Source organism: Choloepus didactylus, chromosome 19 (assembly GCF_015220235.1).
Source record: "Choloepus didactylus isolate mChoDid1 chromosome 19, mChoDid1.pri, whole genome shotgun sequence".
In the NCBI taxonomy this organism is placed as follows: domain Eukaryota; kingdom Metazoa; phylum Chordata; class Mammalia; order Pilosa; family Megalonychidae; genus Choloepus; species Choloepus didactylus.
The window spans coordinates 7,121,334-7,142,925 of record NC_051325.1 but is presented as its reverse complement, the minus strand read 5'-3'; positions in this window follow the sequence as shown (position 1 = coordinate 7,142,925).

Here is a 21,592-nt window from a genome sequence, read left to right as displayed (position 1 = left end):
GTGCCTTCAATACTGATTTTATTCCCTTGATGGAGGTTATGGTCATTTCTGATCTCTGGCCCATTGGTAAAGTGTGTTGTGGGAGGAACTGTGTCCAATTTGGGTATGTCAGGAGTTGGGGATGCTTCTGCACCCTCTCCATCTTTGAAGGCCAGGAGGAGTTTCTCAGCAAGCTGTGAGGAAGGAAAATGGACAAATTACCAACTCTGAAGAATTTCTTGGATCGGGTGGCTGAGTGATGGGGGAGATGTTTGCACTTGGGTAGTAGGCAAGTAAGTTTGAAATGCAGATAATATAGCTCATACTGCACATCTTACTGTACAATATTCTGAAACATCCAGTCCTTACCACTTCCTCCGAACACCTTTCCATGGTCTGATCCCCACTCATTCTCCCTCCAACTCTTTGTTTACCTGAGTGGGAGTAAGTCCTTCCTCTTTTTGCAGCTCCTCTGTTAGGGCAACAAAATCTATATCTTCTCCTGGGGAAAGCAATTCTTGTAGGAACTTGGGGTTAATGACTGCCTCCACCTGTAAAAAATAGCAAGAGGAAATGAACATCCTTGATGTTGACCTACCTATCAGGTCGGGAGCCAAAAACACAAGCCTTGATGTGACCCCACCATTTGTGATCTTTGGTTCTTTTGGACCATCAGGACCAGCAGGTACACTTGTAGACACTCACACATGCACACATACACAAGCTGACAAAGACACAAAAACACTACACACAGCTCAGGAGATAAGGATCAAAATTAGGTTGCAAGAGACTGGGGCAGAGGAAAATATTGTAGTTTGCTGACAATGCCAATACACTCCAATGTGCTGGACACCACACCTACAGAGCCAGCCTACCTTGGTAACAAAATCTTCCTCGGCACATAGCTTGTCAGTGTATGCGAGGAGATCTGGGTCTGCATAAATCCCATCCTCTTCTTGCTGCTGCTCATGTTCTTCTGTGTCCCATTTGCCATCTGCCTCAGGGGCTGAGTCCAAAGACCCTAGCAGCCCATCCATGATGTTAATGTATCCTTTAACAGCTGCATCTGGGATCTCCTTGGGTGCCTTCGTCTTCTGTGTCTCCTGGTGTCTGTTTTGCCGCTGTCTCGGAAACTGTGCTTTGGGTCCTGCTTTCTTTGGAATGGACACTAAAGTCAGGGTTGAATATCAGGAAGAGAAATTAGCATGAATCTCCAGCTTTTAATCTTCCAAACATATATTGGTTAGAGCCATATCTTAGGGTGCATGTGAGAAGGTGCATATAGGAGACGATTTGAGATATTGAGGATCTTAGAGATACTCACCTAGAAAGGGAAGGTGGAAACTCTGATATTCTAAGATATTCCTTCATCCCTTCCCCAATCTTAGAGCAAATTATTTAAATACATCCTTATGTGTCAGTCAACATGAAAGTGTAGTTATGGTAAATGAGAAAGTAGACCTAGTATGTGACAACTGGAAGCTGGTAACTTGGGGTCTTCTTGGGTTTTCTGCTTGCAGTACAATGCCATGTCTTGAAGGAAAAGTAACAGATGTGAGTCCTTTGGCCCTCCCTCTGCCCCCTTTGGCCATCATAATCTGTTGGAGTGTGTTGAGCCATACCTGGCTGCTGGCCTTCCACGTTGCCTTTTAGCACCAAGGGATGAAGCTTTGGAGGGGCTGTTCTTAATGGAACCTGAGGACCAGTCATCTTCTGTAAGATCTCAATTTGTCCCTCTTCCTCAGTCTCAAACTCCTTGAATCTAGCATGGGAGAAAGGCACAAGCAATGCTTTAAGGAAGGCCCAGTCTGCTTGGGTGCCCAGAAAAAAAGAGATCCGCACCATCAACACAGTATATGAAGTATATTCTGTGGGTCCTCAAGGTCCTGGATAAGTGCTGCTCCAAGAGGGGCTTTACTCCTTGTGGAAAAACGAGTTCTGGGGAACCTCATGAGGTCACTGCATCAGATTTTCACCTACAGTACAATCCATCACACTTAAGAAGCGTGTGTAGAAAATGAACCATCTTTTGCTTGGTAGATCCTCAAGGTTGGATCTACAGGTTTTAATTGGATGTACAGGTTTTAATTGGATCAACAGGTTTTAAGCCTCTGACACGTAGGACCCTGTGAGGTTATGCAATATTGGTATATGTTATTGCATTAAATCAGGCCTGTGTAATATGTGGCAGGTCCATACAGGTGGACGCTCCCCTCCATGGCAGTGCTATTCCTGCCTAGATATACACAGAAGAGCCCGCTGTCAGAAGGTAGGATTTGAGATGCTATAGAATTGTATAGAAACCAGAGAACAGCACATGGAACTAAGAACCCTAGGCTGGGAATTTGATCCTTAGAACAGTAAGCGTAGCAAGAACAGGGGTGAAGAAGTTTCTAGGAAGAAAGTAGAAAGAAACGCTGGGGTTGGGGTTCAGTTTCCAATGAGGTGTTTTCCATGTGTTTTTCCATTGCTTTGTGTTTTAGCCAAGGAGAAACAGGCAGAAAGTGCAGTGAGGGCTGAAAGACCCAGGCACTGGATGCCCGAGACAGTGGCTTCTACTGACCAACCTCTTCCACACCTGCCTCATCTGTGATGACAGGAAACAATTTCTGGACACTGCATCGTGTAAAAGTGGACCCCAAATTCTATGCCCATAGCCTCCAGCTCCTTTGCCACCAAGGTAAGCAGGAACCTGCCTAGTAGAGCATGTCACTCACTGCCCAGTCCCTACAACTTGTAGTTTAACCCCTTGGAATCTGCAGAAATTACCCCAATGAACCCTAAGATCTTCATGAACAGGGCATCTGCAGCCCCAAAATAAGAAAAGGGAGGAAAGGGAGAAGAGAACAATTCCTGTACTAAAGCTTAAGAGGGAAGGTACTGCAGGGAAGAGTTGTGCCTCCAACATCCTGGGAATCTCCACCTTTTTGACGCCCCCTGCTCTGAGCATTCCCTCTAATGACCACCCACACTGCCTTACAACTGCCTACCTCACTTTCCTCCATCACACCCCACAATGCAGCCCCCTCAAAATAGCAAGGATCCTGGGACTCACTTTCTTGCCATCTCATAGTAGATCATCCAGTCAAAATTGCTTGTCTGCTGCCATTCCTGCACAGCTCTGTGAAGTCCGTCCTCCAGGCTCATGGTGGGCTTGCGCCGGGCCAGAGATCGAAGCACTGGGCTAAAATCCTCCATGTCAGTAACATTCTATATACACCTTCTCCTTCTCCTGCCCTGCCCCCAAATGTTATGTTCTCTGCCATCTATCACTTCATGACTTCCTTCCAGTGTGTAATCTGTGGTTGTAAGTACTTTCACCTCAGAATACCCCTGACTGACCATTGGGTATTAATACTAGGATCCATTTCTGAGAGACAGAAATCAAAGAAAGGAATTATTTTAGAATATCTGTGTCTCCCTTGTGTCTTCAGTGTCACTGTGAATATAATGACCCAGGAGAATACCTTTAAAAGAGATTCCACGCCCCATTCCCAGAGGTCCAAAGTTAAGTTTAACCAATTTCCCACATGACCATCATGTGGAGGAATTTTTGGGAAACAACATGAGAGTGTGAAGAGGAGGATTACATATTCCAAAGCCAATGATGATTGGAGCTCTTTCCCGCAAAGAATGCTCTGAGCTGGCTCAAGAGAGAGATCATACTGCTGACTTCATTTGAGAGTTTGCTTCAAGAGAGAAGATGGAATGTTTAAGTATTTGGGGAATCATTAATACTGTTCAAAACTGGAAATCTGGGATACCCCCTTGAATAATTTATTCAGCCAGAGGAGTTCTTTAGGCGTTCAACTACTTGGGAGCATGATGTAAATGAAAAACAAGCCTCTTGTTTAGTTGATATATGCACTCTTGTAGTTGACACATAATTTTACTGTAGGACAACACAGAGTAGAGAGTGATGGCAGTCCTGGGTGCGAGAAGAGAAAACTACCATAATCACACATGTCTCTATCTCACATTCAATATACCCCATGGTCTTGGACTGCATGGCTTATCATCCACTCCCACGTTTTAGCTGGGATATTTTGGCTTCTGTGAGCCCTTTTTTTCTTAAACTGTAATAACAAAATGACATAAGAAAATAATAAAAAGACTAGCTGTCATGTAATGAAGCATCACATAAGTACTTCACACTTCCAAGTACTTCATTGATTAGCTCATGTAACAATCTCAGCAATCCTCTGAATCCAGTGTAAAAGTCTCATAGGTGATGTTACCTAGTGAGGTAACCTCTTGAGGTTTGCAAATTGGGTGAGGGGGACCAAGTATTTCACAACCGTACATATTCTACCACCTCCTAGTTCTAATTGGAATTTTCCAGAAAATGAGAGTGGGGGCAAAAGTAAAGTACTTTGCCTGTTTCCTGCACTTCTCATCAATCCAGTGGATTTGACTAGACCTGGATGACACGTCGTTAAGTCTTGTGCTGGAAGGTAAAGTACAGTGGGAGGAGTGTGGGGTTTGTAGCCTGACACCTCAGTTCAAACCTCACTTTATCAAAGGAAACCTCTGATTTTTAGTCCCATGTGGATGATTATTAGGATGGTACTGAGGTGTAGATTGGCTAGAAACCCAATAGAAGGTGGTAAGGATGAGTGGAGACAAGACACCTGGAAGTGAGCTATAACTGGGAATACATCTTCTCCCATCGCACCCCTTTGCACTCACGACCTTCCTCCAAGTGCTCCCTGATGCCCTAAAATCAATGGTCCATCCCCTAGCCCTCTTTATCAGAATCCTCCAGGGCAGCCAATGTGCGCACAGGGGGAAGGTACTCACATGAGGAAGCAGGAGAGAGCTTCAGCATCAGGACTCCAGTGAAAGTACCTCTGGACTAGGGACTTGAAGCGCTGCCAACAGCGGAAGTTCTCATAAACGCTCCTGGGTTTGCAGGAGTCATCCAGTGAAGGTGTCGACTGGGTGGAGGCCACAGCTCCCTGCCCTGAGGCCCCCTGTGTCCTGGGCAAAGCATTCCCTGAATGAACATTGGGGGCCAGCGGGGTGACTGGTGGTGGAGCTTGAGGAGGAAAGCCTGGAGACCAGCCCCCATTACCAGGCTTAGTGCCCCTGAGAGTCATGGCAGGTATAATGGGCTGCAGAGCAGAGGGCCTCAAGTTCCCTGGAGGGGGATGATTAACACCCCCACAGAGGATGCCGTTGGCACTTGAAATGTGGGGTGACTGAGGAAGGATAACAGACTGAGTTTGAGGGGTCTCAGCTGGTCCTCCTTGTTTCCTGACTTGGAGAATGACTTTGTCAGCTCCAGATGTACTGGTGATGGGGCCTCCATCTCCTGTCACCAAGAGTGTTCTAGGGAAAGCAGGCAGCACCTGAGGGTTTCCAGGAGGCAGTGATGGTTTGAAAATGGGATGTGGGTAATGTCCCCCGATAGGTGGGTGTGGTGGACCAGGTATTGGTGTGGGGACTGGTTGTGTAATGAAATGATATAGGGAGGCTCCAGGATACATGGTCATGTCCGGTGGGAGCAATGGAGATGCTGTGGAGACAAGGAAATGTGTGAATAGAATAGTTAAAAAAGGCTACAGTGTTGAGGCTATCTGGGGATCTGCTAAACTAATTGGGGAATCCCAGCTATGTACTTATAAGTGAGCAGGCATGTGGACAGGGCATCTTGAAGGATAGCAAATGTCCTCCTAGAGATTTTAGATTATAGAACTCCTGCTGAGAGTTTTTCCATTGCAGGACTTGCTCCCAGGTCAAGATTCCCAGACCTCTGACTGCTAAGAGGAAAGGAGCCCATGCTCTCACTGGACCACAGAACCTAACTGAGGAAATCATTTCCATATATCTGGCCAGTCTCAAGGGCTGATCCAGGACAAGGAACAGGTTTGACATGTGATATTTGGCTAAATGCCCCTCAGGTCACTCAAGAGCAGATAAGGAATGTTCTCTAGAATAAGTTTTAGGCAGCGAAAGGGAAGTTACGAAGGAGGTAGATTCCCAAAGACTATCTTACTCCTCTTCAGTCTCCCTTTTCCTGACGCTTGTTATAAATCATCTTTTGTCCTTTCTCAAAACTACAAAACAAGAAGAAATGGAGAAGAGTCTCCACCCAAAGAGGATCCATGACCTCAGGAACCCTAAAGTTCCTGCCCTTTACACATCCTTCCCATCATATGCCTACAGTTGTAGGCCCCATCCGCACCCTCATTACACAGGGCCAGGACCCCTACCCACTGCTCACACGTCCCTACCACCTCTCAGGAAATTCTCTTTCCAGAACAGTAGAGTCCAGTTTCCCCATGATTCTGTCATGTAGCAGCCAACTGTGTTGGGAGACGGTAAGCGAGGGCCAATGAAAGGCATCGGGGGAGGACTTCAGAGGTTAACATAGGAGCCTGTCTGTTTAAAACTGGCACCAAGTGATGGAAACTGACTGTTCCATCTAATTTGAGCTCAAATAGGAAAAGGAAATACCCTCACAAGCAGCATGTGTCAGATGTGATTTGGGGTATGAAATCCAGAATACATTCCCGTTCACAGGTCCCTCCCTCAGACTGTGCTCAGTGAGAACAGGAACCTACAGCACAGGCAAAGTTAATCACAAAGCTGTGCTAGTGAGATTAATAATAATAACAATAGAGAAAATATACATAATTCCTTGCTATTCTCCATTCTCTCTTCAAATAGAATCTGCCTTTAAAAATGTTGCATTGGAAAACCAACACTACACACTTTCCAATCCATGATCATGAAGTGTTCATGGAATATGAGCAACATCTTCCTCTCAACTGTGAAATGAAGGGCTGAGGGTTCACCATGAGGTTAGGGATGAGTTCAAGGGAGTTTTAAAATCTGAGATTCCACAATCTTAGTACAATTCAGAAGAATTTAGGTAAGCCCAACCTCTAAAAGTATTTGGCATTACTCCAGTGCCATGTCCAGGTTGAAGGAAAGAAAACGTGTGTCAGGGGGGAAATCAAAGATGTGTTTGGGCAGGAAGGAGCTTAGAGACTCCGGGCTGTGGCAGTTAGAGTAACTTGCAGTCTAGCTCACCCAGAGGCTCTGTCATTGCAGATGTGGACTCAGGTGACTCCACTGAATCATTTTGTGCTTTAGACCATTGCTCCCCACTGCCCACACAAGACCTAGTTTACTTCAGTTCAGAACCTTGAAATAAAATCATACAGCAATTTCCAAGTGCCCTAATGAATTGACACAGGGTTTAGACAAGCATCTCTGTTACCATATAACATAGCCGTGCTACTCATTGAACACTTGTTATGTAGCTTTTCTCCCTTCTATAGAGCATCAATCCACCTTTTCCCAACCTTTCTCTATAGCCAGTGTAGTTCTGCTCAGAAATCCAGGTCTACCTCTAAGGCCACCCCTTCCTCGACTGAAAGTCTCTGCTTTCCAATCTGCCTCTAAGGTGTGGTCCTTGGTGGGAGTCCAGTGATCGCTCCTTCCTCTAATTCAGCTCTAATCTTGTCCCAATGGGCTGGGTCATATTTGAATGCCCATAGGTTAGAAGGATGGCCGGATTCTGTTAACACATCCCCATCCTACATTCCTACCTCCTTCTGATGTCACCACCACAGGTGTGGACACTGGCCACTGCTGTCTGGTAGCCTGCAGCTTGAGAAATGTTCAGGTTCAGGACCCAGAGAGTAACTTGCTGTCAGCAGATTCTCAGGAATCTGAGTTAAGGTTTGAAAATTTGAATCTAAGCAGGGTGAGAATGTAGGACTGAAGACATTCTACAGTGGGGGAGGGGCAGAGGGCAGGTGGGCCTGAGGTGGGGGAGGGGAGGCATTCCATGACTGGCTCTGACACATGGGCAAACAACCAGATGTTCCCTTCAAATTTTAATTGGACAACTCAATTGGTACCTAGTTCTTCAGTGCTATTTGTGGATTCTTTCTCAGATTCACAGCAAAAGACTTATCCCAAATTCTTATTAATCAGCCTGGTTTCATGCCCCTCAACCCACCCTGCTCTGCAACTGTAGTGGTACGTTGTTCACTTAGATCAATGACAACATCACTTTTTGTACAAAAATTAGAACACATTATCTGATAAATGCACGTGTACTTATGGAGATAAGGTAACACAACGTTGGAAATTAGGATTGCTCAGCAGGTCAAGCACGTTAGATTGCTGTATATTCATCAGTCTTGTTTCCCATAAATAGTGTCCGTTATTGTAAGCTCTGCAGTGTCCACCAAGGCTTGCCTGCACACTGTCGTCCTGTTCTGGAATGTTGCACTAAATCAGAGACTCCCATGCTTGTAGGCTTCCAGGAAAAATCATCACTTTTCCTCATTTTATTTTCTTTTTGTTATGTTTTTAAATTTTATCTTCTAATGCTTTTAATTAATTTTTTAACAAGTAGCATTTTCATGGCATAAAAGTCAAATTTTGCAGAATGAAACATGAAGGAACACGTTTTCCCCCTGTCATTTCCACTGGCTGCACCGTTCACCTCAGCAGAGGAAACCGATGTCAGTTGCTTCTTTTTAATCTTTCTAGAGAGATTTCATGCAAAGTAAATACAATGTAAGTTCCTTTCAAATAACATTTTCACTTTTATTTCTGGTTATGAAATTAGCATATGGTCCTATATTTTTTCATTATTCGATTTTCCTGCAATTACTGTACTCTTATTTCCTTAAGATAGTTCACTGAAAGAGACAGGTCTAATATTTCTGAAAACTTTAAATCATTCCTAGGAATAACATTGCCATATTTAGCAAAGAAATACTCCTTCCCAGCGACATTTGAATTCAGTAAACAAGTAATATTTTGGCATAAGTATGCCCCAAACATTACATGACCCTTTTATGCTAGGAAGATATTCATGTGTGCAATTCAAAGTTAAGTGGTATCTTCTATTTTGTCTGGCTCCCCTACCTAAGAGGTGTAACCTATTAAGCTCTCATTACTTACTCCATAAGAAAGAGCAGAGAATTAACAGTAAAGAGAGCTGAGTTTGAATCTTTGCTCCACGAACAAAACACACTATTTTCCCTTTTCATTGAAAGAGAACACTTTAATAGAATGCATTATTAAGGCTTGATTTTTATTCTATTCCATTGCTAAGAAGCTACTTCATTCTACTCCAGGAACAAGGACCCAGGTAAGCCAGGAGTTTTCTGCAAAGGACATTAAGAAGAAGAAAATAAACATAGTCAAGGCGCACATAACTATTCCTTCCAATTTTAGAACGCTGCCTTGGAGCGGACCTCTTCTTAAAACACTTCATCTAGGATCTTTCTAAGTACAGGGAACTGCCCTGCATCCTTTTAAGTATAAAAATCGTGAGTGGTCTTATCCTATACACTCTTTTATGGAGGATAGGATGGCTGTGGAGGTTTCTGGAGAAGAGGAATCACCTGTTTCCCAAGAAACCTCACAGTCTCTTCCTCAAGTTCCATTTCCCGCCTTTCCCACAGGCCCCTCCCCAGGACCCTGTCCCCACAGGGCCTGGCCCCGCACGCGTGCGCACTTGCTCCAGCTGTCGGTTGGGAGCACGCGCATGAAGGGACGCGCTTGCGCACAGCGTGAAGGTCGCGTAGGTAAATGTCGTTGGGGGAGGGGGAATATTCTTTGACCATTTTGCATCTACTCGTAACCGGTTTTATATATCAGTTTTATAAAAAAATAAAGGTAATGGTTATTTAGACTCATGGCTTTTAATGTATCCGTTGTATCTGTATCGGGGGCTGCTCCCGAAGCTGCGCTCCTGCCCTCGGGTTCCCTGGGGGGAGCATTTATACCTGGGAACACGCAGACCCAGACCCAGCTGCATTTATTGATGATTGGGTTGTGTAAAGTGTGTTCGGAAATTTAATAATGTATAGCAAACTTAAAAGTGTATCAAGTTTGCTTCTGTTATATTCTTGTAGAAAAAAATTGTTTTCTTCAGTATATGAAAACCGTTATTCTGTTGAGGAAAAAGGTGAGGAGCACCATTAAAAATTGAGAGAAATTCTAATGTATATGTTCATTCCTTCACTATACTACTTGTTAACATAAAAATATCAACCAATATTTGTAATGAACCCAGTCATTTTTCAAGAATGTGAGCGTCTTTGTTTAAAAAAATATAATCAAACACTTCTTGAAAGTGTGATGTCAGATTGTGGTGGGACTGCAAGCACAGATTGGGTATAATAGATGCAAGATTTGGGCAAAAATCAACGAAAGCATTATTATTCCTAGAAAAAGTATTGCATATTTGGTAAGTTCCTGTAAACTGTGTGCTATATCTCTATTATTGAAATTTATTGTGTGAGGCTGTGTGCAGTATTTACAGAGAGTTGTTTTAGGCTGTTGAACGTTTTCCAACACACCTTTCCATATGTACCTGGGAGTCTAACATGGTTTTGTTTTTGTATTCTGGAGGAGTGGAGGTTCTGAGTGGAAGGGTGTGTTTGGAGTGTGAGGTCCATGTGTGTTCATTCTTGGGTTGTTAGGGGGTCAGTGAGAGGGCATTTTGTGCCTGATTATGGGTGTGGGGGAGAGGAGGCTGGCTGTGTTCCTGGAAACCGGTATTTGTGGGCCTCTTGGGGATTGTAGAAATTCAGGGAGCATGAGCTGAATTGTGCTTGTACTTGGGATTGTGTTCATATGAATTCAGATTTCCAGATGTTTGCATGTATTTAATGGGTTGGTGAGAATGTGATATGTGTATTCAAATGTGTGAATTGGTGGTGGCAGCATGCAGTATTTCAGATTAACTGGAGGTCATGAGAATGTTGTTTGAGTGTGGCTCAGTGTTTTTGGCGAGTTGAGATGCAATTAATGTATTTCAATGGGGTTGTTTATTTGTAATATGAGGCTTTGTGAAATTTTTTTTATTTTACATGTTGTGCGTGCTTTCCCCATAAATCTTGGAGAATTTTTTGTGTTTAATTGTGGGTTTGGCAGAAATATCTGCATATGCATATGAGCAGTTTTAAGCAGTGTGTCTGTGTATATTAGTTTCTAGGGTCTGTGTTTTTTGTTCATTTGGGAAACTTGGGGGCACTTGAATTTGAATTTAATGGGCCATGTTGATCTGTGATGTATATTTTGGTGATTTTCAGGAATTATATGTGTCCTTTTCTTTTTGAAGGTAGCTGTAAGACTTTTAAGTAGCTGGTAGGATGTTGTATATGTTCAGATGAAAAGATTGTGTGATTGTGGAGTTTGTTGAGTCTTATTCTGGAAGTTGCTGGAGTTATTTTTGTGAATCTTGTCAAGTGTGGGGAATATGTATATACAGGTAGTGTGGGGCCATATACGTATTTGAGAGTATAGGGTGTTTGTGCATATTTATAGCATGCTGGAGAATTGTGGGTATATTTGATGCATGTGTATATTGAGTGTCTGTGTATTCAAGGGTCATGGCAGTTTGGATGTACAACTTCTAGGACTATGAAATTGAATGTATCATTCGAGAATTATTAGTTTGCATTCTGGGAAGCTATTCTGCATATTCCTGTGTGTTTGTATATGGAAGTAAATAACTTAGTTTGCCTGAGCTGCTATCACAAACTCCACACAAGGGATTGTCTTAAACAACAAACGTTTATTGGTCTCTGGTTTGAAGCTAGAAGAAGTCCAAATCAAGGTACAGGCAAGGCTTGCTTTCTTGTGAATATCTATAGCGCTCTGGTGCTGGCGGCCTGCAATCCTTGGATGTATTTCTGCCTTCTGTCACTTGGCCAATGTCCTCTCCTGTCTAGATTCTGTAACACCTGATTCTTTTTATAAGGATTGCAGCAACCTAATTAAAACACACCCCCATTCATTTGGCCACACAATAACTAAAAGTATCATGTTCAGGAGATCCTATTTACAGTAGGTTCCCACTAATAACAGCATGTCTAATTTTGTGTGCATAATTCAGTCTACCACGGGGGGTAATTGTATTTTATGTTTTCCAGGTATATGATGTGATTATATCTGAGAATTTGGGGTGTAGGGTAGGTTTGTGTAATTGTGGATTTGGAAGCAGTTTTATGTGTACCTATATAGGATAGAATGAGATATTTCTGTGTGTCTTCAGTGTGTGTGACTCATGTGTGTATATCCAGGAGTGAGTGGATGAACTGTATATGTTTATCCATAGGATCTAGCATGTAAAAAGTATTCACAGCCGTCTTTGGAAAATGCTATGGTTTTCACATGTGTCTTTGGGAATGGTTTGGGGTTAGAGAGGTGTGGTTTTAATTTGTGTATATGGGGATGATTTATAATGCCTTGGCGGTTTGTATGTTCAGGTATTGGAAATATTTGAGAGTGTATGTCTATGTTTACTGTCTGTAGGGAGATCATGTTTGCATATTATCAACAGTGCAGAGATAGCTGGTATTTGTATGTTTTTTGTGTATCTGAGTGTTAGCTACATAATTATAATCATGGGTTGTATATAAGTGTCTTCATAGGGAGTTTGTGTGTGTAATAAAGGGTTCACTGAATATCTTTGCTTATTCTGGAATAAAATGCTTGAAGATTTTGGTATAGTTGTGTGTATATGTGTTTTCAGGTCCTTGTTTGTAATTGATGTCTATAGTTTGTTTGTACCTCTTTATGCATTTGAGTTCACGGAGTTCAGGAAGTTCATCGAGTATGTCCTCTTTGATATATGGTAGTTTCAGTATGTGTATTTGGAAATAACAGTCTGTGTAGGTTGTGCATGTGTTGAGAAATTGTGAATATTGTACAGTTGTGGGATTGTGTGTAGGTCCATTAGGGGGACATATGAGATAAATGTTTGTTTCCTTGGTGCTTTGAGAGCCTGTGCGTTTGTAGGGTGTTTAGTGTGTATATACCAGAAATGTGTTTGTTGCAAGTCTGTTTTCAGGCAGGTTTGTAATTTTTTATGTGCCTATCGTTGTAGGACTGGCATGTGGGTATTCTAGGTGGGTAGGTTTTGACTGTAAAAATTTAGGAATAATCGGTGATTTGAGTATACTTAAGGTATGGGTACAATTGGGCATGTTTGTCTAGGATATATGAGAGTCTGTGTGTCTGGAGATACATAGGGAGGTTTTACTGGTGTAGTTAAGGTGGGAATTGAGGGTCCTACTTGGGGTACAACTCCATCCTGTATACATGTTCGTATGAAAGGGGATCAAGTTCACTGGAGCTGGTTCATATTAGCAAGGTGTGGTTTAGAGCAGTATGTACTCCAGAAAAATATGTTCGTAATCAATAACCATTGTAATTAGTACCTTTTGATGGGGGTACCTCAAGTCATGTGTCCCACCTTACCAGGATGTGTCCTAATCTTCTATGAATGGAATTCTTTATGAACAGAATGCAATTCAGACAGAAAGCCACAGGAAGCAAGAAGGTGAAATTCAGTGGAACCCAATCAGAATGTCCAATGCTTTAGGAGTAAAGACTCCCGACTTAGATGTCGGAGATTTTCTTCTCTTCCTCATGCAGATGGGTCAGGTGTGTCTGAAGTTTAGGGTGTTCCTTCTGCTTTCAGGGGGTACTGGCATCAGGGGACCCTAAATGGGTAGGGGTGATGGACAATGGCCATGCCGAGCAGAGCTTCCCAGCTGAGTTGTTCACATGGCAGCCAGCAGTCCTAAGGTAGTGCAGCTTCCTGAGCAGTACATAAGATGGATCAAGTCTTCTCCCAGGCAGAGGCCTCTGAGAATCATCTGGGCAGCTACTGGTGCAGTTAGCTTGTCTTGGTCCTAACTAGTGGTCAAAAATAGAGTCCACAAGGGTCCTGCTTTGGAAAGGATGCAGAGCCATCTGCCCCACCCCACCCCCAACCTACTGTCTGCTGCCTGGGCCTAATATTGGGTAGCAAGCAGGTCAGTTGTGACACTAATTCTGAAGCAACCTGCCTCCATGAAAAGCTGAGCCTTCAGGAGTAGAGAGGAGTTGTAGCTGTCAGTGAGGTGATATTGGAGGAACTGCAGAGGTAGGGCTGGGAAATGACTTTTTGTGAGGGCTGGTGACCCTGGGGAAGTCCAGATAAGAGGGGATTTGTCTCTGACTCTCCTGAACCAATGTGACATGGACTTTTTTCTTATCTGAATGCTTAGAATGTTCTTAGCACTGGGAAGCTCATCTCAGCTTCATGGTTTTTTATAAGGTGTCTGATTCTTCTTTAGTTTCCCTATTCCACATGGAGCTGGATCCCAGCAGAGGGTTCCAAATGATAGCGGAAATCTTCTGACCTCACACCTGCCTCCTGCCTCCCTGGGCCCCATCGAAGGATTTCTTGCCCTTACTCCTTTTGGTGAGTCTCCATTTTGCTTTTTATTCTTTATGATGTAGCCTCCTGCCAACAAAAGGTACAGACATCCCTTTCTTGAAAGCCCCAATGAATGCTTCCCTATGGTATAGAGGGATTCTTATAGCTTCCACTGCCCTTTCATATCCTAACCCCAACTTAAAGGCAGGATTTTATTCTATATAATGTGTTTATAAGGAGAATGGTGCTCTGGTTGCTGTTATACTTTAATGTTATATATTTTAAGTTAAAATGCATAGAAAGTATATAGAGTATATTTTCTTGGGTATTTTCTAAGTTTTTCAGTCTTTTTATTTTGTTTTTATTTGGTAGGACATGTACCATGAGATTTAGGAGAGTGGACAGGAGTTTCTTGTATCTTGACCAAGCCTTGAAAAGCTCCCTCCCAGGTGACATGAATGAAATTGCTGGAATGCCTGATGTGATCTGAGCTGGTTGTTCAGTATAAATATTTTGTGGAGAGAATGTCATGGTTTTTGGACAGGAGCCACCCTGAAGAATCGAGTCCCCTGGCATGGAGCAAGGTGGAGCGAGTCTGACTGTGCCCTGGATCTGCCCCTGCCAGGGAGGAGGGTCGAGGTGTTAGAGCCCCAAGCATCACAGGGTCCGGAGATGGCAGGGCAGCTGTGTTGTTTCATTGGAGCCACATTTGTTTTCATCTCACTCCCCAGAAATAATCTCTAGTTTTGTTTTTAGAATGAAAATCCACCCCTCTTCCCAAGATGAACTTAAGCAGGAGGGAGGGAGGGCCCACACAGTCAGAGGCTAGTCTTCTTCAGGGTGTCATGTAAAAGGAGTCCTCGGGGTCATAGTAGGTTTTCCCTCAGACCTGAGAATGGATGGCAAATGTCAGCAGGCACGAAGTTGTTCCTGAGTCAAAACTTTCACAGCTAGTGTGGCAATGAGAATCTGAAGTAGAATATAGATAATCAAGTCATTCACACCACTAAAATTTACTGAGTTACATATTTGTACAGAAATGGGCAAGTCACAATAAGAGGTAAAATTCACAGCATCTGTATATCTGAAAATGAGTTTATATGCAGAATATCTAAAGAATATTTGCACAGAATCATAACTTTGAAAAGCCAATAAAAATGGCTAAAAAATTTGTACAGACACTACAAAAAGTATTTGTTACTGGGAAATATGCAGGTGAACATATACTCAACATGACTATTGAGCAAGGAAGTGAAAATTGAAACCAAAATATGAAGCCAGTAGACATATGATAAAATGGTGAAAATAAAAGACTGACCTTTCCAAGAGTTGAAGGAAATGGAGCAACTAGGATGTCTATTCATGATCTGAGGGAGTGTGAAATGGTGCAGCGACTTTGGAAAGCAGTTTGGGTGTGCCTCATCAGTTTAACTAGCTTATCCCCGCTGCCCAGCCATCCCACTTCTAGATAATAAACTATGAGAAATGCTAGTGAATAGTCAGACCCTACCAAGTTTCCATCAGCTGATAACCAGATAAGCAAATTGTGGTATAGTCACACAATGGACTACACTGTGCCATAAAACTATTCACACACGACCACGTGGAGGATCTCAAAATTTCATTCTCAGTGACAAAAGCCAGAACCCATGGCTATACATATTGTAACCCTGTTTATATTACCTTTTGTATTGAACATATCTACATTCATAGAAAGCAGATTCATGGTTCACTCAGGTGAGGGTGAGAGATGAAGGGATTGGTGGCTGGATGGATTTGAAGCCAATCTGGGTCATCCTCTTACTGGCCCTATGACCTGGATGAGTTGTGCCTCACATGTGAACTGGGAATCAACTCTGTGTCACAGGCTAGTTATGACATTTATAGGAATCTGTAGTGTGACCTGAACAAGTGCTCTTGGTAAAGATATTAAAGAAATAATAGATGTCATTGTCCCCACTGTTGTCCTTGTTTATGTTGCTGTCCAGAAGAGGCTCAGGTCTTGTAAGGATGCAATAGTATCCAGTTTTCCTGAGGTTGTCTTAGAAGATGGGTACACCCTGTGAGGCCTCAATTCACTGTGCTTTTCTACCTAGCAGGTGGCACCTGTCAGGCTGAAGCTCCATAGTAGTGTAAGGAGTTGTGCCCTGTGGCTGTTTTCCTTCAGGCTCCAGGGTCTAGTTCTGAATGGAAGGTGGGTAGTAGAGTTTGGCACTACCTTCTTCCTCTTAGGGAAGATACACCCCATAGGGAGAGGTCATTTACATTTGAATAGTCTCTCTGCCTGTGCTATCTCCACACTTGCCTGGATCAGAGCACTGGTAACTGAAAATGGCCAAGGCTTTCTCCACTGAGCTGAAAAGGGACAGAAAGCCCCCTTCAGGGCCTGTCCATGACAAACCTCCAGCTCTCCAAGTTCAGTCATCACCAAAAGCCTGTGTGTGCTTGTTGGGGATTGATGGCTTGTATTGAGCAGTCCATGTTTGTTAATTAAAACCCAGTTGGAGCTTAGCTGAGCCATATTCACTTTCTAGGAGAGTGCTGCTCTCATGCACCATGAGGCTTTGCAATTCAGGCCGTGGGGGTAGGGTGCTCCCAGCTTGGATCTGCAGTTGTTACTTACAGATTCTATGCTGTGATCTCACGTATTCCTCCCAATTCAGGTTGGTGTATGATGAGTGGAGAGTCTTGTTTGTACCCCCACAGTTCTTCCATTTTATTTACTAGTTGTTCCTGGTTGTTTATTAGTTGTTCCAGGGGGACAAGCTAGCTTCCACTCCTCTCTGTGTTGCCATCTTCTTCTGTCTCTGTCCATGGATTTTGGCAGGTGACCCCATTCTCCTCTTCCTAGTGCTCATGTCACAAAATAACAACAGAAAATGTGGTGTTAGGACAGGATGTGTCTTGATGGCACAGGGAGGTTGTACAGTAGTCTTGGGGCTGCAGACTTCATACTGGGATTACTGACCCCAAAAAGTGATGCAAAGATTGAGGCTTTGGAAGGGCGCACCCCTCAACTGGAGGCAGGACAATTTGCCTTCCCGTCCACAACCCCATCTCCATATGGACTGAAGGAATCATCAGCTGTGTAGTGCAAGGCACTTGTTGCCAGGCCCTGAGAAGCCCTACAGTGTGTCATTGCCCCAACGTAGATGGGACAATGTCCTTTGCACTTCTCCTTCCACACTGGGGCCTGGGGTCCCACAGGCCATGTAGTGACATACTGGTAAGGTCTGAGGGGACCCAGAAGTCTTCTGCCTCACCACTGAGGAACTCCTTCTAAAAAGGAAGTTTGTTCTTATTTCTACTGTATGAGCATGGGATTGAAGGATGGAGGTGACCCAGGACCTGCAGAGGTGGAAAACAAAACAGGCTCAATAGAAAACAGACAAGAGCTAGAGAGGCCAGGAATTGGAAATGGGTCCTTAGACAAGGTTGCTCCTACAGTGGGAGGTGGAGAGAGTGAATTGGGGGAGGTGAAGTCCATCAACCCACAACTTAGCAGAGATCTGCACCTCCCTTTTGCCCAGACTGAGCTCCTGTGTCTTCTGCAGCATGTACAGGAAGCCCTGGAGGAATGTCAGCCTGGAGTTAAAGAGTCTAGGTTCCACCTGAAGGCTGAGCTCATGCCTTACCCATCGTTTCATCAGCAAATATGATTATGATGGTGTCCCGGCCTGCGGGACGTTCAACGGAGGCTCCGAGTCCTGTGAGGGAGGAATGGTATGGGACAAGAGACATGAGGAATGACAGCAAGACAGGTTTCTGATCAAGCTGCAAAATTTTATTGAAGAGGCAGGGTATATATAGTCTAAGGGTGGAGGGAGTGGCTAGTAAGGATGGGTGGCGATCTAGGATTGGCTGCTGCTGTTGCTAGGGTGGAAGGCAAACGTAGGGGGATTGGCGGTTGCTGTTGCTGGGGGTCTGGGATTGGTGGTAGCTGTTGCTGGGGTGGAAGGCCAATGGGCGGCTACTGTTTAGGCATGAACTAGCTACTGCTTAGGCGGGAACTACTGTTACTTCCTTGAAGAAGGCTAATTATAGCTTAGGCTGTTCTTGCATCAGCCCTGGCGGCCATGTTGCATGTCACCGGTATCACTGAAGGTGAATATTATATATGCTACTTTAATTGTCCCCAACATCTCCTCCCTTTGTTTTTCAAAAGGATGGAGGAAGAATGCTGATTGAGCATTCCTTTGGCATTAACCTGCTGGGGGAAATAGAGGCCTCATTCCCCAAGTTGTTTGTGGCTCTGTTTTTCTGGGGAGGGGGATTAGTGCAGAGTGAACCCCTATGCAAATGAGGCGTACTTCTCAAGGAGCTCAAAAACGGCCTTTGATTGTTTTGGCCCTCCTTTGCAGTGCTTTGCCTCGCACCCAGCGGTACCAATCATAGCATAAGCTAGAAGCATACTTTTGAGTTATATGCTGCTCCCGTAGGAGGGGGATTCTTACCCGTCAGGGTTGGTAGCATTCAAGCAGTCTGGATTTACGCCTTGGTCAGCGAGGTGAAGCTGGTGATAATGCACTTGAATAGGCCTGCCTAGGGCAGAATCAAGTTGATCCTTAACTAGCTGTATTATTCTTTTTATGGCCCAAGGAGCAAAAGATATTATAAGGATTATGGTTATTAAGGGGCCTAATATAGGGAGGAGGTAAGGGAGGATTCCATTGAACCCCCAGGAGGGACCTCCTTGGGCCTCCCGTTCACGCTTGCAGTCTGCAATTCCTTCTCTAAGCTTGGCCATGGAATCTCTAACTATTCCAGAATAATCAGTGTAAAAGCAACATTCCTCGCCTAATGCAGCACAAAGCCCTCCCTGTTTAAGGAAAAGTAGGTCTAAGCCTCTTCTATTTTTGGAGAACAACCTCTGATAGAGATGTAAGGGATTTTTCAAGATGGGTGATAGAGGTTTCAATACGGGCTAAGTATTCGTCTACTGCAGCTCTGAGGTTAGAGAGGCCCTGTTGTTGGAGGGTAAGCGAGGTGATTCCGGTGCCTAGGCCAGCAAAACCTAAAAGAGAAGCAATGGTAACAGCAGTAATAATTTCTCGTTTTTCTCTGTGCGCAGTTGGGAGCTGTGCATCCCAATAGTGATAGAGGTCCTCCTTAGGACGGAAAAGGATATGGGGCAACACAGTCACCAAGACGCACGTTTCTTTTGTTTCAGTGAGGGCTCTTGCTGATATGCAAGAAGCCCCGTGGAAGAGCACAGCCATTTTCCTCCTGTTGGGGGAATATAGAATTTACCCTGCGATGGAAAGGACGACTGTGCACAGACCTTTTTTAAGGAGGGGGAAATGTTACCAATACAATGCCCAGAGTGAATAACGGATTCCATGGTGAGGCCGATTTTTGTTGTATTCCAAGGACATTGGGGAAGATTGTCTTCGTTAGAAATATTAAATGAGGTATTAAGGGCTATAGTGTCATAAAAAGGGGGATTGACAGAGAAACAGCCAACAACTGCGAGTAAGGTTAGGCTGGGAGGAGTTTAGGGAGAGAAAGGTGGCTTGGAGTATTGACCAAAGTGAGTTATAGATTGGCTCTATGAAAGAGCTTGAGGGTGACAATGTTGGGTTGGTAGTGGAGGAATAACTGGCAGTTTTGTGAGGAGGAGATGTTGGGGACGGGGGAGCTAGCACTACATTTGGCCCAATGGCAAACGGCTTTTGTTGTACTGCTTCTTTTTTTATTTGGATAAGGCTTCCCGGGTCGACCCCATCTCTATAGATTCTGAAGCCCCAGGTTCAACCGGTTAACCAGGAAGGATCAGTGGGGAGTTGCACGGTAAGATTAAGGTGAGTGCAGGTACCTGTAGATGGAAGGTGGGAACTATCGTCCGTGCTGAAATAAACGGGCTCATCACGGGGTTTGCAGTTCCAGGGGGCCCAGCGTAGGGTAAGATAGTGATCAACGCTAGACGGCTTCCAACCAGTAGCTAGTGTTTCGCAGCCCCAATAGGCACAATAATATTGATTGGGGGCATTGCAATACAGTTTTCCGGGGTTGGAGGCTGGGCACATATAATATTGGTGTTCATTACTGCCAACGGGGGGGTTGGGAAATAGATTAGAGGCATTGACGAGAAAAGAAGGTTGCCCTGCGGTGGTATTGGTTTGCACAATTTTGGAATCTTTCCACCGCGTTAGGGTCCATTTCCAAGGTTGGTGGGGGTTACCTTTGCGATCGAAAATGCCATGCGATACACAAGGTAGGAGGAGATATAAAGCGGCAATTTTGAATGGTAGTAGGTTTAACAAGGCCATACTAATAGGGGTTATAGGTTTTTTTTTGTTAAGGAAAGCAAGCTAGCAGAGTGATGCACCCTACAACGCACAAGTATGTTATAACAAGCAGGAGGTGTTCTAACGGGCTCCAATGTTTTGGGGCAACAACTGCCAATCCGGCTGCAAACAGCAAGGCCAGAGAGCCAATTAGTAAGAGCCAATAGTTCATGTGGCCTCAGTGATGGGGCAAACCTGTAAGTTGGGCTTCTCTCGGTTGCCGGCTGCACGTAGGTTGGACGTATTCTGGGCAGGCTACAGCAAGGTTGGTGATGTGCTGGAAGAGAAAAAGAAAAATTTTTTCTCAGGGAGGGGTTTGTTCCCTGGAAAGGTTATTGTTAAAGGGAAGGGGGGATTTTGGGGCTTGTTTTGATAGTGGAGGATTAACATGTCTTATTAGTCTTTCTGGAAGCCAGCGAGGGCCTTCCTTTTGTTGGTCATATATGCAGGCAGAGCCTCGTCCCCAAATGATAACGGGGTCAGGCCCATTCCATTCTGATGTTAAGGGGTCACGCCACATAACAGTGGCTTGCTGCATCTGTGCTTTGGGATGCCAATGTCTGTCAGCTGCAGATTGTCCTTCATTATCCAGAGTTAGGAAGTTAAGAACAAAAAGAGCATGATGTAAAAGGTCTCGGGGGTGTTGTTTTGTGAGATTGAGAGTGCTGTCAGCTAGACGGCACAGGGCATTTTTTAGGGTGCGATGTGCTCGTTCTACTACTCCTTGCCCCTGGGGGTTATATGGTATTCCTGTAGTATGCTTGATTTGTAATTGTTGACAGAAGGTTTGAAAATTTTTTCCAGTATATCCAGGTCCATTGTCTGTTTTGATGATTTTAGGTTGGCCTAAAATAGTGAAGCAATGTAGTAAATGAGAGATAACATGTTTTGAAGCTTCTCCTGTTTGCAAACTAGCTTGAATGAATCCACTATATGTGTCAACACAAACATGGATATATTTAAGTCGCCCAAAACCAGCAAAATGGGTGACATCCATTTGCCAGATTTCATTTGGGATGAGTCCTTTTGGATTGACTCCCAAATAAGGGACTGGCAGTTGGGTTACACAGTTTTTGCAGGCTTTAACAATGCCCCTTGCTTGTTCCCTTGTAATATTCAATTTTAAGCGGAGGGT